Here is a 27584-nt window from a genome sequence, read left to right on the forward strand (position 1 = left end):
AAAGCTTGGGGTCTAAATGATATTACTGGTCTAACCAATCTGTGTGTTATTAGTCAAGTCTTAGAAAGTGAGAACACACTGGCACTAGGTGACATGTGGCCTTAATTATAGCAAAGCTTCAACCCTCATTTGTGAGGTGGCATAGTTACAACAGTTACTAAGACTGCTGTGAGGAGAGGAAACATGGTTAAGTGGGGACACAAACTAAGACTGCTTTGTGAAGAGGCACATGTGGTTCAGTGGGGATACAAACTAAGACTGCTTTGTGAAGAGGCACATGTGGTTCAGTGGGGATACAAACTAAGACTGCTTTGTGAAGAGGCACATGTGGTTCAGTGGGGACACAAACTAAGACTGCTTTGTGAAGAGGCACATGTGGTTCAGTGGGGACACAAACTAAGACTGCTTTGTGAAGAGGCACATGTGGTTCAGTGGGGATACAAACTAAGACTGCTTTGTGAAGAGGCACACATGGTTGAGTGGGGACAGATATTAAGACTACTTTGTGAAGAGGCACATGTGGTTCAGTGGGGATACAAACTAAGACTGCTTTGTGAAGAGGCACATGTGGTTCAGTGGGGATACAAACTAAGACTGCTTTGTGAAGTGGCACATGTGGTTCAGTGGGGATACAAACTAAGACTGCTTTGTGAAGTGGCACATGTGGTTCAGTGGGGACAGATACTAAGACTGCTTTGTGAAGAGACACATGTGGTTCAGTGGGGATACAAACTAAGACTGCTTTGTGAAGTGGCACATGTGGTTCAGTGGGGATACAAACTAAGACTGCTTTGTGAAGTGGCACATGTGGTTCAGTGGGGACAGATACTAAGACTGCTTTGTGAAGAGGCACATGTGGTTCAGTGGGGATACAAACTAAGACTGCTTTGTGAAGTGGCACATGTGGTTCAGTGGGGACAGATACTAAGACTGCTTGTTGAAGAGACACATGTGGTTCAGTGGGGATACAAACTAAGACTGCTTTGTGAAGTGGCACATGTGGTTCAGTGGGGATACAAACTAAGACTGCTTTGTGAAGTGGCACATGTGGTTCAGTGGGGACAGATACTAAGACTGCTTTGTGAAGAGGCACATGTGGTTCAGTGGGGATACAAACTAAGACTGCTTTGTGAAGTGGCACATGTGGTTCAGTGGGGACAGATACTAAGACTGCTTGTTGAAGAGACACATGTGGTTCAGTGGGGTTACAAACTAAGACTGCTTTGTGAAGTGGCACATGTGGTTCAGTGGGGATACAAACTAAGACTGCTTTGTGAAGTGGCACATGTGGTTCAGTGGGGACAGATACTAAGACTGCTTTGTGAAGAGGCACATGTGGTTCAGTGGGGATACAAACTAAGACTGCTTTGTGAAGTGGCACATGTGGTTCAGTGGGGATACAAACTAAGACTGCTTTGTGAAGTGGCACATGTGGTTCAGTGGGGATACAAACTAAGACTGCTTTGTGAAGTGGCACATGTGGTTCAGTGGGGATACAAACTAAGACTGCTTTGTGAAGTGGCACATGTGGTTCAGTGGGGACAGATACTAAGACTGCTTTGTGAAGAGACACATGTGGTTCAGTGGGGATACAAACTAAGACTGCTTTGTGAAGTGGCACATGTGGTTCAGTGGGGATACAAACTAAGACTGCTTTGTGAAGTGGCACATGTGGTTCAGTGGGGATACAAACTAAGACTGCTTTGTGAAGTGGCACATGTGGTTCAGTGGGGACAGATACTAAGACTGCTTTGTGAAGAGACACATGTGGTTCAGTGGGGATACAAACTAAGACTGCTTTGTGAAGTGGCACATGTGGTTCAGTGGGGATACAAACTAAGACTGCTTTGTGAAGTGGCACATGTGGTTCAGTGGGGATACAAACTAAGACTGCTTTGTGAAGTGGCACATGTGGTTCAGTGGGGATACAAACTAAGACTGCTTTGTGAAGTGGCACATGTGGTTCAGTGGGGACAGATACTAAGACTGCTTTGTGAAGAGACACACATGGTTCAGTGGTGACAGTTACTAAGACTGCTTGGTGAAGAGGCACATGTGGTTTAGTGAGGACAGGGACTACCAATTTGTGTGATGAGGCACATGTGGTTTAGTGGGGACAGATACCAATCCTTCTTAAAAAGCTCTTCCTGGTCTCTTAAAAAGTAAATATGGATTTTTCATATTCATCCATCATAGGTGAGGTAAAACTTAAAACCTCCAGGAAGAAATATTTTTCTTGGTACTCTGAAAATAGTGATTGAGTGAATTTGGTTTTCTGTCATTTTGGGTGTCTGGCATTCAAAGAAACTCATTAAGATGCTACGATGCTCATAAAAAGTGTACATACATCCTTTGAAGCACAGAAAAGATCATGTACTAGCTTTACAGGGTGACCATAATTGAGGTTTCAGGATACCATAGGAGGTGTTCATTTTTGTTTGCTGTTAAGGCTCTCTCCTTTTTGGGAGAATGAAAATGTGCAAGATATGTGTTGGACAAAAAGTATTCGCCACTTTCATCCAAACCTCTGAGTAGAATGTTAGCTGGTTGGTTGCTTTGTTGTTTAACGCTACACTCAGCAATATTCCAGCTTTATGATGGCAGTCTGTAAATTATTGAGTCTGGACCAGACAATCCAGTGATTGACATCATCAGCATCGATCCACACAATTGGGATCGGTGACATGCATCAACAAAGTCTGACCACCCAATCCTGTTCGCCACTTACGACAATCATAGTCGCATTTCATGGCAAACATAGGTTGCTGAAGATCTATTCTACCCGGATCTAGTAGGAGGTAAGGGTCACTCAATAGTGATGTGCATGTGTGTGTGTGTGTGTGTGTGTGTGTGTGTGTGTGTGTGTGTGTGTGTGTGTGTGTGTGTGTGTGTGTGTGTGTGTGTGTGTGTGTGTGGATGCTTGTATTAGTCCAGACTAATGCCAATTCAACTGAGATACCATGGCGCATTTTAACATGAATACCCCACCCAGACACAGTATAGTGACTCCAAGCCGACCAGTCCTTGTAATAGCCACTTTATGCCAAGCACCAGACAGCATAACAAGAAGTACCCTCTTTTAACGTCTTTTGGTCTGATGCGGCCGGGGATCAAACCCCAGACCTTCCACTCTCACTCTTCACTGAGACAGTCAAATACCATAGGATTAAACAGCAATTACTATTAAAGTGAAGATCAGGATTAGAATAGGTTTTCAGCAACCCATGCTTGCCTTAAAAGGCGACTATGCTTGTCGTAAGAGGCTACTAACGGGATCAGGTGGTCAAGCTCGCTGACTTGGTTGATGCATGTCATCGTATCCCAATTGCATGGATTGATGCTCATGATGTCCATCACTGGATTGTCTGGTCAAGACTTGATTATTTACAGACCGCCGTCACATAGCTAGAATATTGCTGAGTGTGGCGTTAAACAACAAACAAACAATTAAATGTAAACTCTCTCACATTTGGTTTCGCCAAATTTATGGTGGAAGTTTCTATAATTCTTTATCATGACACCTCCTGGTCTAAGGCCAATGACCGAATAGATGTGGCTGTAGTTTCTTCCTTGCGCAGCTTGCATAATTCCTATGCCACTATGTTTGTGCACTGTGAATTTTGGAACTTGTACTTACAACTACGCACTGGACATATCTGACCTTTTAACACAGAATACATCATAAGAACCTCAACGTCCAAAATTATTATTACAAATAAATCATCTTACTTGTGTACACAAATAAATAATGAACCAAAATAACTGAGTATAGACATTTGCTCTTTAAAACCAATTTCTTCAGTGCCATCAAAGAAAGGTATTTCTATTGCTATCTGTGCAGATTAAGTTACAGGAGAGTTAAGCATTATCAAGAATTCATACCAGATCGTTGGAGATATTTAGTCCCCGGCATTCACTGCCACGCAGCATTGAGAACAGTAACCCATTGCCTTCCCCAGGTGATTAATGAGCTACTAATAACAGCTGGGCATTCACAATATTTTGAATACGATAATTATGACTGCATATGTCTCCATTTCATGTGGGCTCCAACAATAGCAATGCCTATCCAGTTATTGTGGTATGATACTGAATGCCTTTGAAAATGCAGTCAAAATGATGCACCTAGGGTTGCTATCACCCACTACCACTGCAATCACTGGAGGAGGTCGGGTGGCCTTGTGGTTAAAGCATTCACTCATCATGCTGAAGACCTGGGTTCCATTCCCCACATCCGTACAATGTATGAAGCCCATTTCTGGTGTCCTCCGCCATGATATTGCTAAAAGCGGTATAAAATCACACTCACTCACTCACTCCCTCACTGCAACACCAACCCTGAGATAATTAATGTATTCAACAAGTACATGAACACTTGCACTGAAAAAACCCATCTCCTATGTGTTTCTTGTGTGTCTTCTGATTAAAGAAAGGAGTTTGTTGTATTGTATTACAGGATTACTGGTGTGTGTTGATGTTATTTATTTCATATTTCATGACTACTGATGAAACTCTACTATGTAAAGTAATGCAGTTCTAAAACCACATGTGTCCCTATGTTGACGTTTGTTTCATGGATGTATCTTTTGGGTCTTAATATAATTAGGGACGTATAGATTTTGTTGGGCTATTCTTTAATATTGACAACAATCTGGAACATGCTAAAAGGTACAATGCTGTACATTAATGTTGCAAACAAAACAAAAAAACAACACCACATAATGTACCTTTATAAAATCAATTAAAGTCATACATAACCACTTCACTTTAGTCATACATGTATATATAAATGATCAAACATGTTTTTCTCCAAATGTGGAGCTCATTTTCAAATTTGACGCATCAGAGGCAAACGTAATGTCTGATGCAATTCCTTGTTAGACATGTAATATATTTTATGTTCAATGTTTGATTAGGTGAACACTTACTTTGCCTTTGCATGTGTTTGTGACAGGTGACAGCAATGGGGTATGATACACTCATTACTCTTGCAATCACCTGGTATCATCACTTTTTTATAGTGATTCATAAACACATGCTTATGACATAGTTGGAATCATGCAGTGGACTTGGCTTTTGGCAGAGATTTTCATTTGCACCCATTTTTTATTTTATTATCAATGAAACCCAAATGTATACAGTAATCTGATCTTACCTGTGAATTTGGAGATCTTTCTGAAGATCAATATTCTTCTCTGAATCTCTGCAAAAGAACAGATACAAACATAAGACGAAATCCTTTTTGAATCTGAACTGAACAACACAATTCAACATTTAACTGGATAACTTGCAATGAATCTGTATACCTATATACAGGAAAGGCACCACTTCATTACAAGGTTGACAAGCAAACAATGTTTCATATATATATATTCAACAGTTTTATATTTTGCTTTGGGAACAAATCCCACCTTTCATTGAATCTAAGGACATGATTTATTCAAATAACAAAAAGTAAACATTTCCATACTAGAGGTAAGGTTCTTCAGCTCACCAGATATGCTCAAAATGATCCACATGTAATATTTGTATGAAATTAATAGCCATCTAGTAAGGAAAGTGTGGCTCTGTAATGTGAGGTGAGGTGAGGTGAGGTGAAATTGGGTTAAACATCGCGTCCCAAGATAATTGCACTTATATAGCGACTTGCATGGACGTGTGTATGTGGCTGCTTGAACTAGTCCAGACTGATGCCAATTTATAGTGCTAGCTCACTGAGATACCATGCCGCAGTTTAACATGAATACCAAACTCAGACACAGTATACTGACTCCGAGCCGACCAGTCCTTGTTTTAGCCCCTTAATGCCGAGCACCAGACAGGGTAACAACAAGTACCATCTTTTAACGTCTTTTGGTATGACGCGGCTGGGGATCGAACTCCGGACCTTCCGCTCTCCGGGCGGATGCTCTACCTCTAGACCACGGAGGCAGTCTGGCTCTGTAATGTGGACTCATTGATAACCTCAGTGTAATATTTTTACATTTAAAGGTAACAAGCACCCGTGTATAGTATCATGGGATGTGGTTAAGCAGTTTCTTCAACCATACATCATCAACAGTACCCACAGCAAGATTAAACGGTGCTGCACAAAAATAATCATCTAATCTGAAGACTAAATGCCATGAGTAAATTTATATACCATTATGGTGTTACATATCCTATGACAATATCACATCTCTGAGACTTCTCAATTTATTCAATCCCGTACCAACAACTAATCTAAAGTCATATTATACTTTTACACATCCCTGTAATGTTTCTCATCTCTGGATCTTGGTATTATTCTCAGAATAGTATTCCTTAATATTCAAAGTTTGATGGATTGTTTGTATAAATTTATTGGCATGAACAAATCTGTATCCCAATATCATGATGTTTTAGATTCCTAGACATTGCCATTAGCCCACATTGATGTTGGATAATGTCATATACGTATTTATTCACCTCATGTTATTTTTTAGTCTGTAATCTGTCATCATTCTGCTGGTGAATTTTTCTCTCTTGTGTCACAACGGTAGTTTTCCAACACAGCAAACATTGTTTTATGATTTCTATAAATATTAATAAAACTTTTGTGACTTCCGAAAAACAATGGGCAAGTATACTGTAGGAGATTCATCTTTAATTCTCTCACAATGCCACAACAGATTCCCTGTGTAAAACATGTTAATATTGAAACTCAACACAACACATTCACAACTATTAGAAATGAATGAAAATGTGATGACAGTTAAGTTAACAAGTCATGACATCATTCTGGAAACAATCATGAATAATCATGACTTTGACAAAGAAGTGTAACATCATCTCCATCATATGATTTACTTAATTCTGAGCTCTGTGCAAAAAACTGTTGAGTTATTTATCTCTCAATCAAGCTTTAATATCATAAAGCCCACTTATTGCTGGTGTTTTTCGGTGTGCCTGCTAAGTCTCACTTTATGGGCAGTACACTAGATAATCAGGCAGATTGGCACTACTGTGACTGCCAATTGTTGCTACTACAGAGGTTCCACCAGTCAACAAGGTCATGTGACCTTGTCACTTCAACCAATCAATTGCTAAATGTAGTTGACTGATGACCTTCAGCTGGACAAGTTGTGATGGATTCTTATGGATCAGACACATTCTGTGACAAAGAATTCTTTCCGATGCCTCTGTAAATGAAATGTTTAAGAATACAAGGAAAGTTACTTGTTTGTGCTTAAGAGAACATCACCCACTTAATACGTCATATTGTAGAGGGACATGTTTCGATAGAATGTTCATTCAAATACCCGGTAAAGCGACAAAACCATTTCCATAGTCATAAGACATCTCTGCCAAAAGCAAAGGGGTGAAAATCTCAACACCGTAACAATTTCCCACTTGACCTGTACATCAGTAGTTTGTTTGCAGAAATGTATTTTAAAATATTTGATTTCCTTTTCAAGACTATTCACAAGTAGATTCTACTTCTTCAAATGTAAAATGCTAAAAAAATGTACTTTCAAGTTAATATTTGTTTGTTTATAAGCAAATATTTTCTGGATTTACTAAAAACATGGCTGTCCCTCAGCTGGACCAGAATAAAAAATAATACCTTATCTATATCTAAATATTCTAAAAATGTAGCAAATTTTGTTTTTCACACTCTCAAATGAACATTAATTACACGTATCCTATCATTATTATCTAAAACCTAATTGAAAAAAAATAAATTAGGAAAAAAAAGATGTCCCTCAAAAGGCACTCAACTCCGTTACAACGTACCAATACTAAAAAAATAACTGTGCTATGGGAGATAACTCTCATACGCTTCCTCTTTTGGCAACATGTGTATGAAGTTCATCTGCTGGTGATAGATAGATGCCACATTTATGTACAATGTTCAAGCCAATGACATCAACATATGTCTGTTAAGTACAGTATGTTTTCTGAGCCTCAACTCTGTTACACTGTCTATAGATCTATATCTCATTCTTATTTCCTTCACTTTTCCAAGAGAAATTGGTTAGCAAGACCATGTTAGCAGTGAGTATTTTAATTTCCATAAAAAGCAAAGCATGCTGGGATATGAGCCATTTATAGTAAGGTTTCTCAACTCCGTTATACTCAACTCTGTAATGCTGTACAGCGTAACGGAGAGGAAAAATTTGTGCATCTGCACAATTTCGATAGTTATTGTCTGTACATAGCTTTGTTCTTCAAGAATATTTTATTTAATTTTAACCCTATACCTGACAAATAATTTCCCACAGTCTGTAGTAAGAAAATTTTTTTTAAAATAGTCACTCAGACTGCTCTGATGTTTCGGATGAACAAGATGTTAGGACCTGTGCAAAATGTGGATTTGATACTATTGATAACACTCTTTCAGACAGTGGACTAATTATTGAAGACAGAACTGTTGTCTTTTACATTGATGGGAGTGCCTGGCTATTGTCTTTTGGCTGCAGAAACCAATTTCATTATGCATGTATAAACAACATATTTTCTGACAGTGTTGATGATATGATTGATCTGAGATTTGATCTTGAAGTTTTGTAACTATATTATAGTGATCTAAAATAGCATTTTAAGCAACTTTGTGCTTATTTATTTCAACGTCTATACAAAGGGTTGAACATTAGTAATTTAGTAGACCCACTTTTGTATGCCATTACTGCAGAAACTGGCTCATAAACCATGAGTACCAAAGTCCTGACAAGTAACACAACACAGTGCATGTATTTTCACATTTCATCTCAAAAGGGATGAAAAGGTTGTTATTTTATGCTAGAGAGCAATAACAAAATATATGAGTTACAACTCAGTTACAACAAACTCAACTCTGTTACGTCAGAATTTTTTTAATAGATGACTTCTTTTGACAACTGACGAAAAACTTTGTTGTTTTTATGAGTTTTAACTTTAGATTAGGATTAATGATAATATATGTTGTGACAAAAGATGAAAAATACTATATTTTGGATACCCTCTTTCATGTAAATGACTTTGTTGTCTAGGCAAACTTTTGAAATATGGAGCGAGCACTTACAAATGTCCAATCATACATTTTATTTAGCCAGTTTCCATTTCTTTAACACTAAATTGTATTCACACTTAATGTTAATTGCTGAATATGATTTTATATTTCAAAGCAACCTAGCGCTATTAAAATTACTTTCCATTTGTGATCCGTAACGGAGTTGAATGTCCTAGCAGATTAGGCTAATTCATTAATTATTTTCTAATTAATTAAACACATCACTGCACTGCACTGAACTAGAAAGTACTTCTCAAGTATCATAGTCTCTAATATCAAGAGAAAAATTATATTAGGGACACTTTTATTTTTGCAAGTTAATAATCAGAAAATTTGTCGGTTTTGAGATTTTTACCCAAAGTCTATTGTACAATTCTGACAATTATGAGCACGTGTTTGCGAATTACAATCAAATAGTCATGATACCAAATAAGTGAAGTGTATCCTGCCACACTGGTGGCACCCATCGTACAAAGGTAAGTCATTCAAACACATGCCAAGGCAAGTCAATTGCATGATAAATGATAAAACATGCAATACTTGTTCTAAGCATTTTGGGAAGAGGAGGGTTTGATGGTTGCAGCAAAAACACCTCAGAATAGCACCTCACTTACTCCCTTACATAGTATCAGACAAAGACATACACAAGCAATACTAAAATATCTTAAGATAAAATTCATCCCACTTATTCTAAACAACTTTTCTGTAAGTTAAGCATAAGACCTTTGGGTATCTTATGCACAAGTCAAAAGGGCTCATGACTACGGGGGTATACACTTAGTCACATTTTAATACCATAACCATTAGAATGTGAAGACACCTTGACTTGCCATGTGATTTGAGCAAATACATAACGTCAATGCCAGAGAATATAGGTCTCGATTATCTGAAACAGGTTCAATTTTGCGTAAAAGACAAAATAGTGGAGAAAACCACATGAATGGATCACTGAAAATCAGTGATTGCAAATGTTTCTACTTTCGCCAGATACACCAATTGAGTAAGTTGTAATTACAACAACAAAAACAGTGGACATTATTAAGCTCTCCAAATTGAAAACATTCCACATGGTTTTCATTACACAACTACAAAGTTATTCTACATATTCAGCTTTCAAAGCTATACCTTTCCAAATTAAGTGCATGAAAAACATTCCACAGATCAGGTTGCTTTTGTGAATGTAGTCTAATTGTCACACAGAAACTTAAGACTCCAAGTTTCCAGACCCGTGAAGATTCCGGAGTAGAAAGGTCTTCAGCAACCAATACTTGCCGTAAAAGGTGACTATGCTTGTCGTAAAAGGTGATTAACGGGATCAGGTGGTCAGGCTCGCTGACTTGGTTGATACATGTCATTGATCCCAATTGCGTGGATCGATGCTCATGATGTCAATCACTGACTTGATTATTTTACAGACCGCTGTCATATAGGAGGTCTTTGTGTGGGCACAGTTTCAAGAAAGAGGTCCTATCAGTTTTAGAGATATGGTCCGGACAAACACACTATTATGAACAGCATCAAAGTCAAACTTGTTGCCATGCAAACAGGAAAAATGTTGAATAGTTTTTTAGTTCTGCTCCAGAAACAACACCAAAATTAGTTTCAGCTAAGTCTAATTTTAGTTTCCTTAATAGCAAAAGGCACCACTTCAGCCCTTGAATAATACATGTACCAGGTTTGGATGAAAAGTCTTTCACAGTTTTCAAGTTGTGCTCTGGAAACAATACCTACCCCACCTTTGAGACTAATTGTTTCCATGGAAATCATCCCCCAAAAATGACAAAACACTGCAAATAGCAAAAAAACCCTTCAGGATCTGTTTGATGTATCTGCCAAGTTTTGTTGAAAGATATTGAATGTTTTTTGAGTTGTGCTTCGGAAACAAAATCCGCCCCCTTATAAGTCTAAGTCCAAACTGTTTCCATGGTAATCGAGAAACATAAAAATGCATAATCTGTAAAGAGCAAAATGCACCACTTCAGGACGTACTTGATATATCTGTCAATTTTTGTTGAAAAATATTGAACGTTTTTTTAGTCACTCTCCAGAAACTAAATGATTACGGTCAGATGGACAGACAGACAGATGAGGAGTCAACAATATCACCACCACTCACCTCACCCCATATATTGCATGGGGATAAATAACTCTGAAGTTAAAAATGTCAGCAGGAACCAGTTTTAATGAATGTGTATCTAAACTATTCCTGGATTTGTTTCTGTACATACAATGAAACAAACCCTTAATTTACACAGTTGTGTAACTTACACCATACATAATGAAGGTTAATAATGATTCACTGTATTATCAGACATGGAAATGTAAAAGGTTAATTCCTATTTTACAACAAATATCAACCACCTAACATTTTGTTCAACATTCAGAAATCGCATTACAAACTCTTCACCAGTGATAACACAAGAAAAGTTTTAAGGATAATGTTCAGTACATTCATTTTTCAAAATTTACTGTTTGTCTTAATGCCTCAGTTTGCAGCAATATAATTCATCACGGCAAGACTTTAACATTTGAAATACAAAATGATTATCAGAACTATCCCATTATTAAATTATGTATACTTCACCGACACTGAAATTGTGTAATGATCAGTACAGATAGTAATTGTACAAATATAACAGTAAGTCTGTGAAAGCTGTTTTGCACCACATTCAGCAATATTCTGAATATCACAGCAGCCTGAGTCTGGATAGGCAATGGGCAAGAACAATGACCACGCAGTGGAATCACTTGACAGTACATAGTCAATGTGTAGTTGAAATTGATATACTGGTCCCAACTGCCAGTTGTTCGCAACTTATTTATGTACATATTCATATAGCTTTCACTGCCATGATGTGTTTTATCACTGTCTCCACCGACTCGCTTTTTGTTGTTTGTGTCTTTTCTTTCTTAAAATAACGCTGTTACTTTATACAAGTACCTGTGAAGATCCGGTGTAGAATAGGTCTTCAGCAACCTATGCTTGCCGTAAAAGGTGACTATGCTTGTCGTAAAAGGCGACTAACTGACTTGGTTGATGCATGTCATCGATCCCAATTGCGTGGATCGATGCTCATATTAATCACTGGATTGTCTCGTCCAGACTCAATTATTTACAGACTGCTGTCAAATGGCTGGAATATTGCTGAGTGCGGCGTTAAACAACAAAGCAACCAACCAGCTAACATTCTACTCAGAGGTTTGGATGAAAGTGGCGAATACTTTTTGTCCAACACATATCTTGCACATTTTCATTCTCTCAAAAAGGAGAGAGCCTCAAGAATGAAATTAATTTGAGAAGAAATGTCCAACTAAAACTGACATTTCAGAGAACTGGAAAAAAGAAGCTGGTGTCTTGCTTTTAGAATGAAAACTTAATCATTTCAATTCAAGAATTTTAATAATAGAATTTCTTTTTGTTTGGTGCAAAAGAAGAAATGTTCTGCATTGTATAAACATGTATGTCTTGTTGGTAGAGCCATGCTTTTCGCTATGAAGGAAAATACCTCGCAAAATGATCTGCTTTCATTTGACAACTCTTATGCACATTTCAACTGAATATTCCCTGAAAGCAATACATGGAATTCATTCCACGAAAGCTCACGTTATCAAATAGTGATGATACAATTTCTTCATGAGAAGGTGATCAAACCCATCAAAGGCTAGTCAAGTGTTCACCAGAAAAAAACAGGTGAACATATTGTATAAAAACAAATGTGAAATTGCATCAGACAAAATAGAGCAATGCACTGGGCATCAATTTGGTCACTGCTGAGTCAAATTTGGAAATGTCCTCTACATGTCTACCATAAAACATTTGGAAAGCTTCAATGAGGCCTTGAATGTTGTAACCCTGATCAAACAACTTTTAAGCAACTGTCATACATCTTTTAAATCTTCATAGAAAGAGCATGGTCGATTGTACCCCCAAAGTTGTTAAATGTATACAACAAAGCAGGAGCTGCTGGACTATTTCTCAAAATTAAGAAATGTTGACTATTGGAAAGTTGAAGTCATGGATGTTGTCATAGTCTTGTAGATAGCTTTTCGTTGGTGAATTTGTATGCATAAATATGAAACACATGAGAATATTTCAGTGATCACTTCTATTTCTAGTTCAGGTAGTAAAATCTGTCAAAGGGATTTGTTTTTTGCCCATTATTGAACGTTTACAGGTCACCTTAAGCTTCAGTTAAACTTCATGGCCAAATATGTGCTGTGAAAAAATTCCAAATAACAAAATACCAGACATAAACCAGCAACACAGGTCATCTTGGTAGAGCATAGACTACACACTATGAAAAGAAGCTATGTTTGATTGACATTTCAGTCAAACTTGGCTCTTGGCAACATCTTCAGTGGATTTTAGTATGGACTATATTATTATCTGTCCTTACTAGGCCAAACCAATATTTACTCAGGGTCAGGATGTAGACAAATTCGTAAAGACACAGACTACATATTCAAACCAGTTACCTTAACTTTAATTTCAATGTCTGCATATCATCCTGAAGTATTTTCTATAGGTAACTTGAATTTCAATGTCTGCATATCATGCTGAAGTATTTTCTATAGGTATTGAGAGATGAATCATGGTTAGAAAGCAAAGTTGGTGGCAGTGGCAGACAATTTCTTTTTAAAAATACAAATAGCTTGTCTTTGGCCAATGGCAGTGCAAGTAAGTAAAAAGTCTGGAAGACCTAAAGTAGCATGTGGTCTAAATATGTTAAATTGAAAAACCTTGGATTCTTTTGGAGACCAAATTCTAAAAAAGACATCCACATGCCTAGAAAATCCATTCTTTTTTTCTTACAAGCAGTATATTGCTGGTCCTTTCTGAACATTACATCAGTGTCTTATCTACCACTTATGTGTTGATAAACCAAGCGACTCCATGACAAAGGTAATATATCAAGGCCAGAGTCTCGATTATCTGCCGAAACCGATACCATTGGGCGTAAATGGAAAAATAGTGGTGATAATCATATGAATGGATCACAGATATAAGGTGAGGATACAGTAATGTAAGCCTCGTGTCTGGAATTAGCAGTGATTGGAAAAGGTGATCAATGGCTACATTCAAGCAAGTCATGTTCAATTCCCACCGTCTCGCCACTCAAAGTTTAAAATGAACATAAAACTGCCAGTAATTGATTACCATAAATAAACAGTGGCAATGTCCTAGTTTCATATAATACACTAACAACAACACCTTGACCTAGACCTAGACTTTTTTTCAGCCCCTGCATTTCATTTGCAGAAAGATAGAGGTCTGCCATTAACTACCCGATGAAGGAGGTCAGTGAGTGACTTAACATTCAACACCACATTGTCATTATTTCAGCCATATTGCGACAAGAACAAGCTTTCATATCTTCAAGTATATATGAGGTCAGTTAAACAGAATGAGGTCTGCAAATGATAATGCTCGGAAAAACGAAAATTCTGTAATTATATATAAAATTTGGATATCATATCCCTGAAACAACTCAACAAAACAAATTACCAATTAACATATGATTAGCAGTTGTTACCCACATAAAGAACACAAGAGAGGTCAGTGGCCTTGAAACACAAAATTAAAAATGGACCTCACAAAGATCGAGAGCAGCATTTGGCCTTGACCTTCAATTCCACCAACAGGGTGAAAATTTTGTGAGCTTTTTGAATACCAATTTACGGAATTTCTTGGACATTGACACTGTAACTGATATTGCAATGACTGACAGTGCAATGATGACTGGCACCGGCAAGGAAGGTCAAAGTATCAGACTACTGCCTAAATGTAGCAATAGGATATATAGTTAGATTTAACCTCAATCTGCTTCTTCTATACATTTACATGGGACACCATCAGACCACATTTTATCAGTTGATCAGTTGAGGTGCCAGGTCAATCAAACAAGTTGACAGAGCTGTACTGATACAGTCGGATGCCTGTTTACATTTGTATGTGTAGTGTCCATAAAATTTCCGAGTCCCATGATGGGATTCGAACCACGGACCTTCTGATCCGAGGTTGGACGCCTTGTCCACATGACCAAAGAGGTTAACCCCGTCAGCAAGCTGACATAAACAGAAGGCACGTCCCGGGCCGCATAATAGGGTACTGAGGCGTATTTTGCTCATATCTAACATGAACATGCTCAGCCCCACGTTGGGCGCCAATGTAGCGGCCATAAAATTTCAGAGTCCCATGATGGGATTCCAACCACGGACCTTCTGATCAGAGGCCGGACGCCTTGTCCACATGACCAAAGAGGTTAACCCCGTCAGCAAACTGACAAGGTAAGGATGTCACCTGTGGGATGACTCCATGCCCTGCTACATTAACTATGTGGTCGCTTCATGATTTATTCTCTGTATCTTTTTTCCTCATACCAATTGTCACACCTCTCTCACTTTTGGATGCGATCGTTCGGCCACTACATTTAGCTGCACAGCCCAGCTACATCTTTTGGGAACAACTTACTAGACACTTCCCTCTATAAAATAGCGTTGACCAATACATGACGTCATCAAGTTTAAAGCGCATATTCAAATCTCCAGAAATGACGTCATGATAGAACAATGTTTTATCGTGAAATACACCACGCTTCGTTCTTCATTGATCTTTGGGATTTATCTCGTAGCTATCTGGTATATGGCAATATGTGACTGATTGAATTTAGGCTCTTTTTCAGGCAAGAGAAGGCCATTATCAAATTAGAGTGGCATGCACTTTGCCTGATAACTTGTGCACCATTTTATGCTAATTCTATCCATTTTAGCTGTAAGGCGAAAACAAACCTTTTCCCCAGAAATCCACAAATTTGATATTTGAGTTGGCATTTTTCTGTCAAAAACATTTGCAGTTTTCCTTAGTGTATTCTAAGATTAGACTTTGGAACCAAAGGCTCTTAAAAATGCCATTTTTGTATTTGATTTCCAGTCTAGTTGTTTTTGTGTGAAAAAAGACAATTAGAAAGAGCAAAATACTTTTTTGGCAATTTGTTCCTTAGTTGACTTGCTTGAGCCGACTTCCCCTAGGTATTGAGACAACAATGAAACATATGCCTTATGACCTGCTCTCCAGAAGACATCCTAAACACATGTAGGAAACAAGGATACTTGTTGAGATCAAATTCTGAAAGGAAACTCAGTGGCTATAAAAAGTGTCATCAATGATTTTCAGTGCACCATTCATATAATTTTCTCCATTATTTTGACTATGGGGGCTGTATACAGTAGGTCTCGAAAATGACAGCAACAATTGCAATAAATCATAAAACCTAATGTGATGCAAGTAATCATAATGTCAAGTGTTACCAAGATGGCTATGGCTGTCATAAGTTCACCCACGTCCTTCTGTCTATATGTGAACGAGTATCCACTTAAGGAACATAACATTATCATGCCTTCAATCACAAATTTCATCTATTGTTGTCTACACTTCAGAAACTGACAAAACCCATGTTGCCTGCCTGTAAGCCATGCAGTCATGGAGGCTAAAGGCTACGTAACTGTGAGCAGACTGATTTTCTGGGGGAAAGGTATATATAACTGAAAGCTAAAATGACACAAATTGATTTTTGAAAAGGAATTCCACAGCTACAAAATCCATTTGAAGGACAGATGACCTTTGCAGGCACATCCACATACACACATTCTGGAACTTTGTCCTACACTTAGAGAGGCTGTCAGGAATCGTGTCTGAGGTGATCTGCAATTGCCACTCAGATGGACAGCGAACACTTACTGCCCTGCCAAACTGGACATACCTTCTCCAAAATTCATTGCTGATTCCCTTACATCATATCTTTTAATCATGTGCATACATGTTTGACTTTGTTTGACAAATCTGATTCCTTTTGGTTAATGTATTTTTTCAAATGATGAATAGTCACTGTGGCATGCCTTTTTGACGAAAAATAATTTTATTCAAATAACTCATGATAATAAAACCACTGTGACCATATTAAAAAATTGCTAATGTTGGTGTATACATAGCATGATCAAGATAAGATATACATAACCATAGGTACATATAACCATTTCAGGCCAGTTACAAACACATGTCTGCTTACCTTAATAAAAACAACCAATATTTTATTTCTCTTAGATATTTGTGAAGGAAAATTTGAAAACTCAATAATACTAATGACTAACATGTTTTATAGAGCATTTCTAAGATACTCATTGCAAAACAGTTCTCATACATATCATATATGCAAGAATTTGGATTTTTGTTTTCTATTACACAAATTTCAGAACACTTCCATCTCAGTATACTCTGTGCCTTAGTCGGGTATCCATGTCAGACTGTGGCATGGTATGTCAGTGGGCTAGCAATATATAATCAGCATATGTCCAGACCTAACAAGCAACCACACACACACGCACATGAACATTCCTATACAAGTCCAGAAATTTTGAACACTTCATTAAACCTCATTTCAGCTCACCCTATACAAAAATCATTCAAAAACTATTATTCCCTAAGGAAAAACAGTTCCTGTTACAAATTTGATACACAAGCACAAAAATACCATTATGGCATGACCATTGCAAGCATTCCAACTGTTGTCATTCAAGCATGAAATCTGTTGTTAATATCAAATTTGCAGCAACTAGTAACATCACCTCAATATGCTGAAACCAAGTACTTTCTTCAGATATTGCATGAACATTTTGTGGTCGTTGAAAAAATGTTAATCATTCCACTTGAGTAAGTTACAGAGATTAAATTCATCCAAAATGTCCATGCAGACGCGAAAGCTGCAAAATCTGGCCACGTGGATCTTTTGTTCTGAAAGGAATTTTCCACCCGAGAGAACAGGAGTGTTTTTAGGAGTCAGGGCCCGATCAGTTTATGTAAATTACCACACGATACATTGTGCAGAGGGTGCATACTTCAAACCTATCACTGTTTCATGATGAAAACATTGAAACACCCTATCAATCTTCATTTAGAACAAAGAGATTTGCTCCTATTCTTCTTCAAGAAAGCATAAAACACTCTGCCGGACCAGGATCACTTGTATTGATTTTAGACTGAAACTTAGTAACGAACTGGCCTGAAATGTTCTAAAGAATGCGATTTGTAGTTAAGCCCATGAAACCTGAAACTCCCATGCTGCAAGATCACTTCCTTCAGCCCATGGCTTCCTCTTGGGCAGGAGACATTACTTCTTCAAAAGATTTTTTAATTTCTAGGCACTAGTCTGACAATTTGGTGAATGTGTAAGCAAAAAACTTGAAAGTATGTCTTGAGTTGGTACATTTATAGCATGGTCAAAGTAACTTATCCAGTGTGATATTTTTATGGAGTACAAGATGTATCACAAGAACACAAACACCTGAAATTTGCTCATGGGGATTCAAAACACAATAGGAATAGGAGTATTTGTTTAAATTCATTAGGTTTAATAATTGAATTATTTCACAGAAACACCTCAGGAGTAATGTCATTATGAGTTGTGTCAGACAACATGAGTTAAATTCAGCATATTTAGGACAAGTTTTAATTAGGTAACTTCTAGTCTTAGGACTCGGATTCATGGCTGTATCTAACCTTGATTTTGTACTTCAACCAAGCATGTAATTATGCAGTGAAAGTATATAAACAAACATAAATATGGATCAATTTCAGTGAAATAATGAGCATCGAGCATACAGAGCATCGACAATATCACTGTAAGGCATATGCACACTAACATTATGAATCAGTATGACTGCATATGCATAAAATGCATATAAACCTGACCCGTGAAGATCCGGGGTAGAACAGGTCTTCAGCAACCCATGCTTGCCATAAAAAGCTACTATGTTTGTCGTAAGAGGTGACTTTTAAGGGATCGGGTGGTCACGCTTGCTGACTTGGTTGATGCATGTCATCATATCCCAATTGCAAGGATCGACGCTCTTGATGTCAATCACTGCATTGTCTGGACCAGATTTAATTATTTACAGCCCGCCATCACACAGCTTGAATATTGCTGAGTGCATTGTTAAACAACAAACAAAGCATTTAACCCAGTATGATCACATTCAAATGTCATTTTTAATAGGTACGCTAACTTCAATCGGCATGGGGCTCTCTTACCCCTGATAATGAGCGAGTGAGTTGGGTTTAACACTGCTTTGAACAGTATTCCAGTTATATTATGGTATGTCAGCTTAATGTGGGTAAAAATCCAAAAGTGGCACGGATCCAAGACATTTACCACTTTGGTGCAACCCACGAGAATGGGCATGGTGCTGGCTTACCATTACAAAGAAGCCATACCTTTGTAGCTAACCCGACTGAAAACCAATGAGCTTATGTCTCAGCACATTGACCATCGTCCAGTTATCCATCCTTCGTTAATTTTACATTTTTCAACATCTCTGAAACAACATTGCACATGGAGCTGAAACATTTTAGAATGATCCCAGCTGTGGGGTATCAAACGTTTTCTTACAGAATTCTGATCTGACTTTTAACATGGCCATCATAGTTGTCGCATTGGAAATGTGTTACTGCTTTATACACCTCTTCTCTGGCACTACAAGGACTGTGGATCTTAAACTTTGTATGAATATTCCCAGCTATGGTTTCTCTAAATATTGCACAAAATTGCAATCTGACTTTGCACAAGGCTGTCATTTATTCTCAATAATTCAGGTTAGCTGCAGAGCCATCTATTTTTTTAAATCTCTTGAATGGGTTTGGCCCAAATTGAATACCTGCCAGGAGCCATTGCTGTGCAGAGATGGAAATTAACCAAGAACATCTACTAGCCTGAATAGTGATAACACATAGCAATACCCACCCAAAATGTATGAACTTCTACTAGCTTTAGGATACTTTTAACATTAACAGAACTTGTCCACGCTAGCGGGCTAGTGCTAATTTTCCATTCTTTACGTGTACAAAATTCAGCATTAATCAAATAAAGATTGAAGGCGTCCTTAGATTAATATAATACAGTAGTAAACGTCCAGATAAATATCATTGCATCTTTAGGCTCTATATGCCCTTCAAACTACCATTTAATAATGTCAAGAAGAATCAGAACAGAGGTCATAGTTGATGCTGATTTTGAGAAGCTGCAGGATCTAATCCTGACATCCTCTGATCGGGTCAGGACGGGAGGGCAGACAAAACCTGGCCCCTTCAGTCCCTAGGATCTGAAAGACAAGCAAGCATAAAAAGAGCTTGTTGCAACTACCCAACTGACCCCTATCTAGGTTAGGAAAACAGGCATGTTAATCTTTCACATTACCCTTCAGGCAAAACTTTTCCAAATCAATAAAAACCTATTTGTGCTGACCATTTTCATGCTCACTTCCTACAACATGATTTTGAATTCTGTGGTATCTTATGAAGAAGTCAGCACGATTCTAACATTGAGAATCACGACTCAAAACTTCAAAAGAATATTCCAATTAGTGCAAAACCCATTTCCAATTTTACAAAATGAATTTGGCTCCAAAAGTTGCGAATTTCATTTACATTCAATTGAAACTCAATCCAAGAGTCTGAGAAGAGCCATTTTTGATTGCAGATTATAGATTTTCAGGCACATGTCATTTTAAAGATAGTTTCTTATTCTAAAATTTGCTAAATCGAAAATGCAATTTCAAGTGTTGGGAGTGTTAGTATGTTGCAAGTAATACATGTCTCCAAAAAATCTCTGTCAATTCTTTCACGCTGTCAAGCGAACACTTGACAACTTTCAAGTTTTGAAACTTAGTGATACTTTCTAAACATTCACTGCTTCTTCTGCGGTAACTCTGACAACAAATACAATAGATTGTACACACTCCTCAATAGTAATTCATCTTCAAAAGCTCCAGTTTGGTGGAAATAATACTTCAGACTAAAAATAACACCTCATCTACAGTATCCTATTTAGAGATCAAGGTCAAAATATGAAATTAAGACACTACAGAAACAAATTTGTCACTCTTTAAAACAAAACAAATTGCCTGCCTGCACAAATGTTTTTGAAGTCTCCGGGTTTCACCTAATGAGCCAAAAATGAACATTATATAATTGGAACCCACTCCACATAATGAGACAACTGTTACACATCTTCATAAAAGCACTTTTTATAAAATATGTGTTCTGCTCCCGTCTGTAAATGTCATTCACATCAGTTCTCTTGCCCAACTTAAGTGAGTATATTGACTGCAACCTCAATGAGCAGAGACCACAAGGCACACAAAAATCCACTATCTCTAACCAAACATTGCAGGTGAATGTTAAGATGGAGGATGACAATGCTCTCAGCTGGGCCACTTAACATACACCTGCTGTATGTGGCAATCTAACTCTCTAAACATCACATCTTGTTGCACCAATGCTTAAAATATCCTAGTGGAATTGTTTCATCAAAATTCAAAGGGCTTGTACAAAAAGAGACAACCAGCAGGAAATGACATATGCCCTTCCATGGGGCTCAAAGGTGAATGAAAACATATTCAACGTTATTGAGGAAGGTTTCCTGAAGTAAAATTTCAATATAACTTATCAACAATCTATTCAGCTAAACTGATGGAAAAATGTGGGACGGTGGGGTAGCCTAGTTGTTAAAGCATTCATCGTCAGTCCGCAGTCTCTTATTCGATTCCCCAAATGGGTACAATTTGTGGAGGCCATTTCTGTTGTCCCCCTCCGTGATAGGGCTGGAATATTGAAAAATGGAAACACTACACTGACTCTTTGTTATGCAAAACATTATGTCCTTTTCAAATACCCAATTGTATTTTTTCATTAGGTGACGTAAAGTAAAATGGGGTTTAATGTCACATCTAAGATTAAGGCACTTATATAGCAGCGTGCATGCATGCATGTATGTGCTTGTACTACTCTGGACTTATGCAGATTTTTTAGTAAAAGCCCACTGAGATACCATGCCACAGTTTAACATGAATACCCAACGCAGACACAGTATACTGACTCAGTGCCGACAAGTCCTTGTTTTAGCCCCCTTAATGCCAAGCATCATGCAGGGTAACAACAAGTACCATCTCTTAACATCTTTCGTTATGATGCAGCTGGGGATCGAACCCACGACATTCCACTCTCTGGGCAGAAGCTCTATCCACTACACCAAGGAGTTGTTTTTCCTTTATGTATCAGTACATATCGCAATACACTACCACAATGAATAGCTGTACACACTGTCAAGTGGCAGTATTCATCCTTATTATTACAATGTACCATCTCTCTTTTATCAAACAATATTGTATACCAATAATAAATGTCTTCATAAACCCTTACAATGGGTAAGAATTTCTGCTGTACTAACATTGCCTTTAATCAGTATTATTATGCCCTGGTGGGTAACCTACATTTTTTATCAAGTACAATCTGAGTGGTGAGTGAGTTTGTAAATTGAGTTTAACTCTTCTTTGAACTGTATTCCAGTAATACCCCAGCATGTCAGCTTTATGTGGGAAGAAAGCCTGAAGTGATGCAAGACACAGACATTTACCACTTCAGTGAATCCCATGGGCATTGGTATGGTGCTGACAAATCTAGACACATAATTGGAGTGAACCTGGATTCGAACCCACATTGCCCCAAGGGACAGAACTCTGCATGAATCATGGTGTCACCTGTCCCATCTAGTATAATCTGACCACAGAGTGATTACTATGGTGTTACCACAGCAACTACAATCATAGATAATCATAGATCATCTAGTCAGATCATTAGCTTGGTCCAGACAAGCCAGTGGTAAAAATCCAAAATGTCTCAAGTTGCTGACAATTGCTCATCCATGTGTTGTCTCACCAGGCAGACTCACTCAGACTTGCCATACCTATTTCAGTCAGTTGTAAAAACATACTCTATATTCTATCACCTCCATGGTCTAGTGGATAGAGCGTCTGCCCAGAGAGCAGAAAGTGGGTGATTCAATCCCAAGTCTTGTCATACCAAAAGATGTTAAAAGATGGTACTTGTTGTTACTCTGTCTGGTACTTGGCATGAAAGGGATAAAACCAGGGAAGTCAGCTCAGAGTCAGTATACTGTGTCTGAGCTCACACGCACACACACACACACACACACGTCATTACATAAGTGCAATCATCTTGAAAATGACGATAAATCCCATCCCATCTGGAAATCTGTCATAATGTCTTGTCAGGTTCAGAATCGATTAATTACTGAGATAGACCTTGAATTTTGCAGAGTGCAGCAAAAAGCAACATTCACTCAGCTCACTATTCCAGCATCTCTATGTGGAAAAAAAACTAAAGAAGAAGCTTAAATAAGCCTGAAATGTTGGGATTTCTAACTATCTACAAAGTTGTTGCCATCCACAAATTCATGATCTGTACTTTCAACTTTTTAACACCTATCTAACACCACAGTACACTTTCATTAAACATGCTGATTTTACCACTTGTCATGTGATGAAAATAATCCTATCTAAGAGAGATACACAAGTGATGGTCTTTGACATTGTGCCATGGTCATCATTATTCCAGCCAACACATATGCACAGCATTTGTTATAAATATCCTGTCACATAGCTTCAGTTTAAAAAAGGATGGTTTAACTGACGGATGTTGTTTGACTGAAAACTACCCTTATTTGCATTCAAGAATAGTATTCTCCCCAAGGAGATGAGATTGTAATTTGGCACATATTACAATCAAAGACTTCAGCATGCAAGAAAACCTTTGAAATTCAGAACAACAACTGTCACAAAAGAAACCTTAATTAACTTCTGGGTTTCAGATGCATGCCTCTGTAGACAATGTTTTTGTGAACCTTCTTGCTAAACTGCATATAAAAGTTTATGTTATTTGATAGATTCTTTTATCTAGAGTTCACATTCTATACTTAGTTGGGTGAGCTGAAATCAAAGAAACCTGTTCTCATGCAGTAAATAAGGATGAATGAATGTGTCTATTTAAGAAGATGCTGAAAATGATTCTCCCACTTTGGAGCACAAGGTGAAAGACTTGACTTTTCTGCTGTATGGATTTTGATTAATAATTAATTTCCATAAAACAACTTCAACACTTCACTACTGGTGGTATAAAAATATTGTGAGAAAAGAAACAAACAGAACACTTCTTATGATATTCTTTTTACAGTCGTGTCAGATTAAAAAATTGATATAGTTGAAAGAATTTTCACCTTTTTGTCTGTTTGTTGTTATACCATTTCCATTATGTGCAAAACTGTAATAGTTTTCAGCACTGATGACATACAAAGAAGGAAATCAATTGTTAATGTTTAGTTCATCATGTCTACAGAATATAACATGGTATATAAATTCAAACTGTAGTTCAGTTCAAAGCATTATTTCTGCTCACGATGTTCAAGCCGATGCATGTTAAAGATGCTTCATTTCACATGCACAGAATAATTCATTAACACCAACACTATTGTGCATGCAACATCTGTGTCTGGTCCGGAAATGTGTTCCATGACGAAGCACATGATGCTTTAACAGTCACGGAGGCTAATTATCCTTCCAACACCAGAACTAAGAAGTTACTTGAAAGTTATCAATGTTTATGTTGAATGTAGCATGATATATAAATTAATCACCAAATATAATCAAATTCAATTTGGGTTCATAATTCCTTGTAATAAAGAGCGCCAACTGCACAGTTAAACTTTTCAATGACCTAATTAGATATAGTAAACTATCGAACACACTTAAAAAAAAAAGACCAATATTATGAACTTATTTTTTCATCCTGGCCATTTGTTGTATACCGGTATATGCTGTATATATGCTCATAACAAACTACGGTTATTACAAACTAAAATTAGTGGTCTCTTTGATTTTTTTTATAACCCTAGTTTACTGTAGTTGGAATTCTGCCTTCTTTTAGGGATTTCTTATGATTATCGAGAGTTTGTTTGTTGCTTTCATATTTCTTTTACATTAGATTGTAAAGTTTTTAGTGACTTACTTGTAACCTTAGACTTATGTCATGTGTTTTATTTCACTTCATGACTTGGGTAGTTTGCATCCCTTTTTCAAATCCTCAATCTGCCAGTCACTCCGACTTTAATATAGTGTAAATCCTTGAATAAATTCCTGCCTTGAATAAACACCAGGTCCAACAGCCTTGAATAATAGGTTGCATCATATGTGTTAAAGCATCGCTATATTAACTGTCCACGGGACCCTCTGAAATAAATAAATGCCTGACATTTATTCAAGAATACACTCAACTATGTTTAACTTCCAACAAATTCATGAACTCAAAACCTGACTGTTGTTCCAGATACCACTTACTGGAAACATCAGCATGTGTGTGAATAGTGACATTAATTATTGCTAAGTTGACTTCATTTCAAAAAGGTAAACCTACATTATGATAATTGCAATTAAACTATGGCTCTTTGGCTTTGACCGTGCATTAACTAAGTGAATTGATAGTTAAACACAACTTGGCAAAGATGGAACATCCTTTTGCCCCTATCATTTCCCTTGATGATGGAACAATTACAAGAAAAACGTGTCTCACTATAAGCTGGGTTCGAACCAGCAAAGTTCACACCGAAGGCAAGCGATTGTCGTCTTCTTCCTCAGTGACAAGGAATATATACTTTATACAATATACATTCGGAGTGATAGATACGTTATGATTTTATACAATACACTGTATGTTATTTTATGCATTATATGTACATGTGATTTGGTAGCTTTAAGTTGAAAGAAAGAAACAGAAAAGAAATTACTTTTATCTTGATCAGGGCTGTTTGCTAATATAATGCCCATCAACATGGGCAAGTAAAATTTAGGTGATTGATAAATGTGCTCCAATTGGTCCTATATGAATTGTATACTAGCCCCAGGACATGTATTTCATAACCTGAGTCACCAAAGAGCAAAGTGCATGTGCGAATGGGTCAGGGAACACATTTCACATGCATCACGCATGGTGACTCGCACAGTGTTCTCACATTTAAGGATAGAGTTCTTGAACATCTTTCTAAAAATGGCATTTGGACCTTGTCGTCTAATCGTTGAAATGGTCAGTTAAAATCTGATTAATCATTTCAACAATCAGGCTCCAGGGCCCACTTGCACAAAGCAATCTTAGCGCAAGACTATTGTAAGCCTATGTTAAAGTATTGGAGTTACAATCATCTTAGCGTTAAGATCGCTTTGTGCCAGTGGGCCCAGGTCCTCATGCTCTTACCTATACGTAAATGTCATATTTACAATAATTCATTAGTCTTGCAAAGACATTTAAGTAGAGATAGATATTTCTTACAGTGTACCTTGTGTAGCTGAAGGCCATTTTACAGGCCATACACTATGAAAAGTGTCAGAAATCAAGGATAATAGCCTCTATTGTCATATACATATTACCATAATTTCTGACAACTAAAATGTCCATGAGCTAGTAGATCTATGTATTTCTTCTCCAGCTGTCATGAAAAAAAGGTTATAGAAACATTCACCTTACTGAGAATGAGTGAGTTGGATTTTAGCAGTGTTCCAGCTATATCATGGTGGTGAAAGCAGAAAGGAGCTTCACACATTGTACCAAACGTGCAAGCGAACTGTGCCCTGAAGCGTGTTTCTTTCTTTCTTGTTTAACGCTGCACTCCAGCTATATGACATCGGACCGTAAATAATCGAGTCTGGATCAGACAATCCAATGTTTGATATCATGAGAATCGATCCACGCAATTGGTATACGATGACATGCACTAACCAAGTCAGCAAGTCTGATCACCCGATCCCGTTGGTCGCCTCTTACAACAAGCATTGTCATTGTTTACGACAAGCATGGGTTGCTGAAGACCTATTCTAACCTTGATTTTCACGGGTACCCCATCAGGCTGAGAAACCTTTATACATAAAGTAGCAGGAATGTAATTGACTTTTTATCATTTTAACAATAACAAAGCCTGGCTGAGAAACAAGTAAATAGGTTTACTTCTGCAGCCAAACATAAAGGCATCTGAGAGTATCATGGAATTTATTTTAGAAATATTGAATGTGCAAATAACACCATTATGTTGTAAGAACACAAAAGTGAGTGAATGTTGTTTTAATGCTGCATGCAATCAGAAGTAGTTCAGCTCTATATCACAGCCACCTGTTTATAAAATATGTCAGTCACAATAACAGACACTTTGTAAGTTATTGTTCATTTTTTGGTCATTCTTCACCACAATAACAAAGATCTGCAAACGTGAGACTTGGTAAAAGGAACAAATCAGTTAACATCATGTAAAATATTCTCTTCAAGATGATGTATGTAATCCACATTAAAGGAAATCAATAATCTATCTATGTATAAAACAAGAAAATAATTGTGACTTTGTCTTGAAAGCTGTCAGTAGGTAGGTCTAATGCAGTCTGCTGTCTGCAATGACCAACAGGGATGTCGTAACACTATGTTCAAGATCTGCTATAAATGTGACAAAATGCCTGCTGAGGGGGTCATCAATGTTTGATGCAAGACCACCTGACATGGTATTTATAGAACCTTTGCTCTACAAGCCATGGGCGTTGATCAATACCCAACTCTCCTCCAGGCCAACTGACCACAAACTCCACTGCCCAATTTGGATATTTTTTTTTTCCTGGAATTCTTCTTGGGGGTGAGAGT

At 37.5% G+C, this 27584-nt stretch overlaps 1 protein-coding gene across 4 annotated transcripts in view; it reads right to left on the reverse strand.

Annotated features, from left to right (window-relative positions):
* LOC139444068 (neurexin 1-like) overlaps positions 1-27584 on the reverse strand; it is a 183737-nt gene that overhangs the window by 150861 nt on the left and 5292 nt on the right. For all 4 annotated transcript variants that reach the window (XM_071224977.1, XM_071224978.1, XM_071224973.1 and 1 more), the window contains exon 2: positions 5156-5203. The gene's annotated coding sequence lies outside the window, so the exon portion shown is untranslated. The remainder of the gene's footprint in view (positions 1-5155; positions 5204-27584) is intronic.

Source organism: Haliotis cracherodii, unplaced genomic scaffold (genome assembly GCF_022045235.1).
Source record: "Haliotis cracherodii isolate W230 unplaced genomic scaffold, xgHalCrac1.p SCAF_5, whole genome shotgun sequence".
Lineage (NCBI taxonomy): Eukaryota > Metazoa > Mollusca > Gastropoda > Lepetellida > Haliotidae > Haliotis > Haliotis cracherodii.